The sequence below is a fragment of the Rattus rattus genome, chromosome X (assembly GCF_011064425.1).
Source record: "Rattus rattus isolate New Zealand chromosome X, Rrattus_CSIRO_v1, whole genome shotgun sequence".
In the NCBI taxonomy this organism is placed as follows: Eukaryota; Metazoa; Chordata; class Mammalia; order Rodentia; family Muridae; genus Rattus; species Rattus rattus.
This window is the reverse complement of record NC_046172.1, coordinates 47,330,725-47,339,396: the sequence shown is the minus strand read 5'-3', so window position 1 is coordinate 47,339,396 and position 8,672 is coordinate 47,330,725. Positions and strand designations below refer to the sequence as shown.

The 8,672-nt window shown below is 39.3% G+C and overlaps 1 pseudogene; it reads right to left on the bottom strand.

The window, feature by feature from the left end:
- The window catches only part of LOC116887869, a 23,998-nt pseudogene extending 20,783 nt beyond the window's left edge, over window positions 1-3,215 (bottom strand).
- Window positions 3,216-8,672: the final 5,457 nt, after the last annotated feature.

Sequence of the window (8,672 nt, the reverse complement as noted above, 5' to 3'; positions counted from 1 at the left end):
TAGAAGTTTATGTACGTTTATTTATGTCACTATATGATAAACATTCCTTCACTAATTTCAAGAACATCTCTGGTTGTTTCATCGATTCCGAGACGTTTCCATTTTTCTTCCTATAATATGACTTGTTTTCTGTTGTAAATGTGATATACCTCATACATGTACTGATGTTTCGTGTTAAAGGATTTTATATACAGCGATTTATAGAAATATTGCTGGACTTTTGTTACTTACAAATGGAGAGTTAGTAACTCTGATAATCATTTTTCATATTTAGAACATCACTTTTAGTTACATTGCAGTCCAGATTCTTTCATTGTTTTAGCATAATCTGAGGCGGCCCAAATGGTTGCATTTAAAGGGAGCATCTGAACTTCGATATTCCTGACTTGCCTGAATATTTCAGGAACATGCATGATGTTGAAGGTGAATATGTCTCAGGGCTTCTCTGAAACGATAAAAATTCAATTATGTTACATCCATATTACAACCAATTTTTATCGTCATGTGAATTTCTAATCGAACTCCTGCGATTTCAATTTTTTTGTCCTGATGTCCCATGTTTTCAGTTATCTCTGGAAATAACTTTTGTTTGATTCTTGTCATTCCTTATCTCATCATTTATGCTCGGCTTGATTTTGCGGCGTTCGCACCGGAGGGAACTCAAACCTTCCTCATCACAGCCAGAGCTGACTCTTTCACTCTTCCATTTTCCTGTGATCTTCTGTCCTCACTTCACTTCATTTCTTTCCCTGAGCACGGCTCCTGGAAAGCAAACACCAAATTCACTATCACTGGCAGTCCCAAACTATCACCACCTGTCATGTGCACCAATGTTCTGCCTGTCTGAACATAACCTCAACTCACTAAAATTAAACTGACTTGACTGAATTTCAACTGCGTCAGAAGCCGAATCCTTTCAGTAAGACAGGTTCAGTGTTTTCTTTTCCAGGGGCTGTGTAAATATAGTATTCCAAATAGTTTATGGTTACAGGTTGCTGAGCTGGAATTTAATCATTAGTAATCTTGAATGTTCTTAAAGCAATTTCTTGTTAATTAAACAACTTCAGTAACATTCATCAAATTGATTAATTCATTGATTCTTAATCCATACTATATTTCAGATGGTAAACTGCACATTGATAACTTGACTGTCTCAGTCTTGAAATTGTTACCCATGGGTTTGAATGACTCTGTCCTATATTGCTTTCCTCTGGCTCCACTGATGGCGTGCCTTTGCCAGTTCTTCAGTGTTGAACAGTTACTTGTCTTTCTTTTTCACTGAGTGTTGCCTTTCCTTGCTCACATCTCATCTCCCTTCATGGCAGTTCCTCCATTGTCGCTTCTTTCCTCAACAATTGTTCCATCTATTTTCCCCTTCCACTGGTGCTTTACTAGATTCATTGCTACCTGCTGGAGCGGTCAGTCTATAGTCTTTAGTGGTTGTCCCCAGTTGGTCGTTGGCACTGGCAGCGTTCATCAGTTTTCCAGCCCTTCGGATTCTCAATCAGTCCCACAGCGGTTGCCGTTGACATTCGCCTCGTGTCGCTGTATTTCGGCCGTGTCTTCTCGGACCGGCCTTCAAACAAAGCCTGCATTCTTTCAGTCTATCTTTACACTGGATGGTTGCATATGTATGGGGTTACAGCGAACGGTTCCTTCTGCCTCTGTTTTACCTGCTCTTCATTCTCTCCCAGCGGTATTTCTACCCCTTTGTGTTAGCGATATTCACATTTTGAACATTTGTCTTGAGTTTCGTTCTGCGCATTTGGACACGAGCGCATACCATGCATGTCTTCAGACAATTAATTTCAGTTCTGCTCACACAGCTTTTGATGTACCATTTTCGCGCTTCTGGCCAGGTCAAGGCCGCAATGAACGTCTTTATATGCCTGCAAACAACAACTGAGACGATTAGAATGAAAATAAATCAGTTCGTAATTCCTGATCTCAATAATGGAGGATGTTCCTTCCACATTCCTTCGCCAGCATTTGTCACCTGGAGTTTTGATCTCACTGGTGAACTGTTTTGACTACTTCAGCCATCGGCCTCACAGAATTCTGAACCCATTTTACCTGATCTTCCCACCTTTTACATCCTGATCACCCACAGGTCCAGCTCTGTAGTTCTTCCACCATCTCACTTATCTCTCTCACCACAATGCACACTTAGCTGCTGGATTGCCTCAGAAAGCAAACATAAGTGAGTATTGCTGGGATGGCCTGTTGCTGCAGCCCTTCACTTGCCCCTTTGTGAACAGGCTCCAATCCACTCTGCACACTTTGATTTTGCAGGGTAAGTCATCTGTTTTTGAGTGAATCTTTCGCAGATATCAAACGTTGTCACAACAGTATTCTGACGTTCACTTCAAACTGTTGTTTTGTCATGATAGATGGGATGAAACAAACACCTGGCAGCTCTCCTGAGCTCATCTTGAAAAACTTTCAGATGTCTCTGACAAGCTCACACCGATTTCACTAATCATAGCTGTGCTCACCACCCAGATTTTAAATCAGGCCTGAGTTTCCACAGTTTGATTAAAACCTCTGTGCTGTAGCCTCGGCAAGAACACTGTCTCACCTTGCTGTGAGTTGGTCTGATTCATGAGCCAGCAGCATCAATCTCAGTGCCTGGTTCTAGTTCACAACACCTGCTCACGGTGCCGCGATCTCCGCAGTCCTCACCAGTCTCATCATTTTATTGTCGGTCAGACCTGTTACTCCAGAGCATGGTCTCCCGAACTTCCCAGTCAGAACAGTCCACTTTGTCTTGCTGCCTTCTTCCTCATTTTTCATGATGCTATTGCTGAGAACACTCTGCTCACGAATTATGATTCTGGACAAAGCAGATTCTATGAATAGCACGAACATCTGTCACTTAGACAAAACAGCCTCCTAGTGATCATGATGACTATGTGTCTCGATTGTTCTCCTCACCTTCTGTGCATAGCTGGGATCGGTTGGCTCTGCTTGCCCACTGATTGAACTGGCTGACACCCACTGAACACCACTGCTGCTCTTCCTGCTCTTCTTCAGCCTGCCCTCTCTGGCTTTCAGAGCACAAACCATTAGGTTACAAACTCTGTTTTTCGTTCTTTTACCAGACAGGCCTTCACTACAGTTACTTTCTTCCTGGTTTCCCGTCCAACATCCCTCTCTTCACACAGACCTTCATCCATCTCGTGCTCTTCTGTAACATGCTCTCCTTCTTGCTTCATCACTATATCTTCATCTTCAGCATTGGGCCTTTCTGACCATTATATGGATTTACCCTTATTCGTGTCACTTTATCACTAATATCTGTGAGGAACATATGTTCGTAAAATGCCTGTCTTGAGTCTGTTCTGGACAACAGTTCATCAACAACCACATCTCGTCTTTCTTCAAAACTCCTTGTTCTTCAGTCTCTCTGTCTCGCTTCAGTCTCTCTGTCTGTTCTGTTCAAATTTCTGTTCAATTTCAGTGTCTCTCTTCTCTGTTCTCTTCTCTAATCCTTCAAATGCACCACACCCTGTACCACACTGTAATATAAAACATTGAACCCACCATCGTCATCTTCAGCGGAGTAGTAACGGATGGACATCAACAGTAGAGGCTAGATCCCAAAGCACGATTCAGCCACCACTTGGCATCAATAATGTTTAAGGTCGATTCCGCCAAGCAGGAGAGATGCATGAAACCTAGATGAACACGATCATTCTGACAGAATCCCAAACGTTGAAGTCTCATATTTCTTCGATTAGTGCAGTTAGCGCAATGCCCATTTCAGTGTTACTGGAACTAGCTCTGAACAACTTTCTTCGACAGAAAGGGTCAGCTGTCAAGTCTGTGCAATGGCTGCAGCTCCAATCAGTCACCACAAATTGGCTGACTTACTTGAAAATGAAAATGTTCTCAAAATATACTCTTGAAACAGCATATTCAGAATGGAATCTATTTACATATTCATAACTCATATTTGCCTTGTAACATTCTCGTATAATGTATAATTGAACATTTGTCTCATGTCATACCAGTTATTCACATAATCATTATATATAATTATTTGAATAACTAATTGTATTTATGGGATAGAATGTGATATTTCCATACATGCATATAGAAATGTACTGACTAAACCAGGGTAATTTAACATTTCCACTTCAACTTAGCACTCTTCATATTAGCCTTATAGGTCTGAGAGCTTTTCTAATTGCATAATAAAATTGTTTTGGATTATAATTCTCACATTATGATGTAAAACATTAAGACTAATTCTTTTGTATAGTGGTGTTTTAGTACCTGTTATGTAATCTCTATTTTTCTTCCCCTAACCTCCATAAACTTCAGGGAACATTCTTCTACACTCTATTTCTGTGAGAGAAACATTTGTATGTCCACATATGAGTGAGAACATACAAGTTTTGTCTCTCTGTAGCTGTTTTATTTTACTATCCTAGTGTCCTCTGGTTCTACCCATATTGCCACAAGTAACAGTTCATTATTTATTATGGATAAATAATAACTCACTCTGTGTGTACTACCCTGCTTTCATTTGCTTGTGTGTTGATGGCCAACTTCACCAATTTTATGCATTGTATACAGGGAATAATTTTTCAGTAAATATAGGATTATAGATATCTCTTAAATAGACTGATTCCATTTCCTATAGATACATATCCAGTACTGGTATTTCAGAAATCATATGGTAGTTCTTTAGTATGTTTTTGAGGAGCATTGATACTGTTTTCCATAATGGCTGCATTTCCACTAAGAATATGTAAGAGTCTCAGTTTTCCTGCATAAGATATTTTATTTTTGTTTTGTTTTTTAAACTATTTTAATCAATTCTTTGAGAATTTCATATAATGTATTTCAAATAAAATTCAATAATTTGTGGTTATCACAGAGTATTTTACTTCTCCTTCTGGCTCTAAGGGCTGCGTTTAGAGTTTTACTTAAGTACGCATTTTTTTTTTTGTTTAGACCTCCCCCCTTCATATTATATGTAACTGATTGAGTGCTAATGAAAAGCACTGTATGCTACACCTTAATAAAATACAGCCGAGATTTGCACAGAGAGAAGCAATGCATTATACAATTTACCCTTTTAATAGGACTTAATGGCCTTGAAATGTGAAAGGCTATGCTCTACTGACCCTTAATCAAAGAACTTTAAAAGGATACCTAGCAAATCAATATATAATCATAATAAAAGTGTTAAATGAACTTTTAACAGCTGCTAAACAAGTTCAACCCATTTAACAAGTTAAGCCTATTTGCACTGACCTTTTCTGTCAGAAAAAAGGAATTTATTATGAAAGTAAAGTTTGTCTTCAGAATTTAGATTCCAGTAACACCCAAATGCAACATTGTGCACTTCTTGCACAAATATCAAGAAAAACACGAGACTATTTTTAGCATTTGTAGGTTAGGATTCTATCAGAATTGTCATGAAGTGTTTCATATCTAGGTTTCATGCATCCTCTCCTACTTGTAGAATGTCAACCTTAAACATTATTATTGCCAAGTGAGTAATGAATCTGTCTTTAGGATCTAGCCTCTACTGTTATTCTTCCATCCATTACTACTCCACCTTTAAGAAGATGACAGTAGCGTCATCTTACTAGCCTGTCAAACTTATTTCTAACATTCTCAATTATGTGAGCTTTAGACTGCTTGAGGCTAGGTTCCTGTAATGGTATTTTATATTGTACAATTGTGTATCATTTAATTTTAAGTTGTGGGTTTCTTTGAGACAGCATCTTACTATGTAGCTATGTTCTATCCTATTCTGTCTCCAAATCTGCTATGTAGTCCAGGCTGATCTCAAATTTGTGATCCTCCAGCCACAGAACCCTCACCTCAACTAGAAGAGTGAATTATAGGTGCATGTCAGCATATTCAGCCCTATTCTACTGAACATTTTAGAGAGAGAGAGAGAGAGAGAGAGACAGAGAGAGAGAGAGAGAGAGAGACAGAGAGAGACAGAGAGAGACAGAGACACAGAGAGACAGAGACAGAGAGAGACAGAGACAGAGACACAGAGAGACAGAGACAGAGAGAGACAGAGAGACAGAGACAGAGAGAGACAGAGACAGAGAGACAGACAAAGAGAGACAGACAGAGACAGAGAGAGAGGGAAAGAGACAAAGTGACAGAGAATGTGAGAGAGAAAGACAGAGATATGAGTTTTATGTTTGATGAACTGTTGTCCAGGAACTTAAGGCTCAAGGCAGAAGGAAGAACACAGACATATGATTTCCCTCTTCTCACAAGATTCTATTGAGGTGATAAAGTGGTACAGATAGGGTAAATCCATTATAACAATGGGTCAGAGATTTGAATGTGCTTTGAAGATGGAAAAGGGATATAGTGACAGTGATAAACTAGCAAAGAGGAAAACATGATACAGAAAACACAAGGGATGGATGGGGGGAATACGAGTATGGGGGAAGGGGAGGGGATGGTGGCTTATGGACAGGAAACCGGGAAAGGAAATAGCATTTGAAATGTAAGTAAAGAAATATATCTAATTTAAAAAACAACAAAAAAGTAAAGTTTGCTGAGAGCGACGGTAATTTACACCTAGCAGAGCACTGAACAATGCTCACAAAGCAGAGAGGGGCAGGCATAGAGGAAGAGCAGGAGAGAGCACTTGATAGTTGTTCAGATGAATAATTATGGAATTGTCCATAAAATAATAATGATTTAATCAGTCGATAAGCAAAGAGAAAGAAATTCCAGCCATTCAGCTATGCACAGAAGACAAGGGAGAACAATCAGGCCACACTAGTCATCATGGTCCACACACTAGGAACTGTTTTGTCCTAGAAATATTAACTGAATGTTTCAGTCTCTATTCTCATAGAATGTATAGTCCCACAGCACAGTCCAGGAATCAAAAATAATTCAGTAAACAAGTGTTCTCAGTAATAACATCCATGAAAAATGAGGAAGAAATCAGGCAGCAAGGATAAAGAGTGGAGACTTGATATTTCTGACTAGGAGTTCAGGGAGGCCATATACAAGAATGTAGCAAAGGTCTGATGACAATAAGAATGAGTCATGTGATGAGAGAGACTACAATTTGGGGACTGCCGAGGAGATCAGATCACAGCACAATAAGCAAGTGTTGTAATTGGAAATAAAAAGCTAGAACCAGGTACTACAAGATTGATGCTTTTATGGCTCATAAGTCAAGGATAACTCACATAGGAATGGGGGAACAGATGATTTCTTGCACCGAATTTTAGCATACACTCTGAGTAACAAAATCTAGAGGTTTGCGCAAATTTTCATCAAATCAAAACTATATGTAGTGACAAAGTATAGGGAAATTCCCCAACTCAGAATTTTTCAATTTAAATCTGGGTGGTGAAGCTTTTTTTCTTTTAACTTGCAAGCTGTATTCTTCATCTGTAAGAGAATGATTGGTAAGGGGTAATCAGTTAATAAAGGCTTAGTCAGGGACATCATTATCCAGTCCTGGGGAAAAGTTCTTGCCTGTTTCTTTCCCCTAAGCCTCACTTCCTTAAGAAACTATGTACCTTAGGACATGATGGTAACTTGTTTTTTCAAAGATGAATAAGCTCAGGAGGGCTCATGCCAAGGTGGTTATTGTATCAATTCAATCTATTGTGCACACCCTGCTTGGATTGATCTCTTGGTAGCCAGTCCTGGAAGACAAGTCACAACCTTTTCCTGGGATGTCTGTCATCCCCACTCTTATTTCTTCCTATACCTTCGCCATTGTTTCTGAAATCATCTCTCAAGGAAGTTAACACAGTTCCCATTTCTGCTGAGGCAGTTTATTTTGGGGATATTTTTGTTTCTTTCTTTGTTTATACAACCCACCCATTATCTATCATGACAAAAACAATAGTTTGGAAGTGAACATTCAAAATTTTCTTCAGTATTAACGTTTTGATATCCTGCAAAGAAGTTCACCTATCTGGTGACTTTTCTCCTTCATGATTGTTGTTGCTCACTCAAAGAAAACAATGAGGCTGTTGACACAGCTCCTGATGATGCATTTCATTCTAGATGGAATGGCTTACCCTGGACTGCAAAGATCCTTTAAAGGCGAGCACATTCCATTCCATTTGTAATGTATAAATACAAAGAGGCCCGTGAATACACATATTTGGTATAATTAGGAAATATCACTTTGGAAAATTTGCTAACTTACATCACAATCTAGCTCTAAAAACTCATATTTCTGAGGTACTGTTAATGTTTCTTCATGATATAAATATTTTGCATATTCGATAACTTTGCCGAGTAAGCAAGAAAGACGTGTTTGCTGCCACACTAGTTACTGATTTACTAAAAAGTGGTGTGGTTAAGACAGGTAGCTGTGGTCACCCTCATAGACTCCTGGGAGTTTCCATTGTCCTAGATTTCTAGCTTGTCCCAGAGTTAACCCCACGATTCCAGTTCTCTCTCTCAGTTCTTTCTTCTGCCATTCTCCCCACATTTGATCCCTCCCACCAATGGGAGATAAAGACCATGAAATGGTCACCTCCTATAATCAGACAAGAATTCCAATGGATTGGATGGGGATACTAATCCAGCCACAAAACTTTCGACCCACAATTTTTCCTCCCTATAAGAGGTGGAGGGATAAAAAGGGAACAGGAAGTGAAGGAATGGACAACCAATGTCTGGCCCAACTTGAGAGCCATCCCATGGGT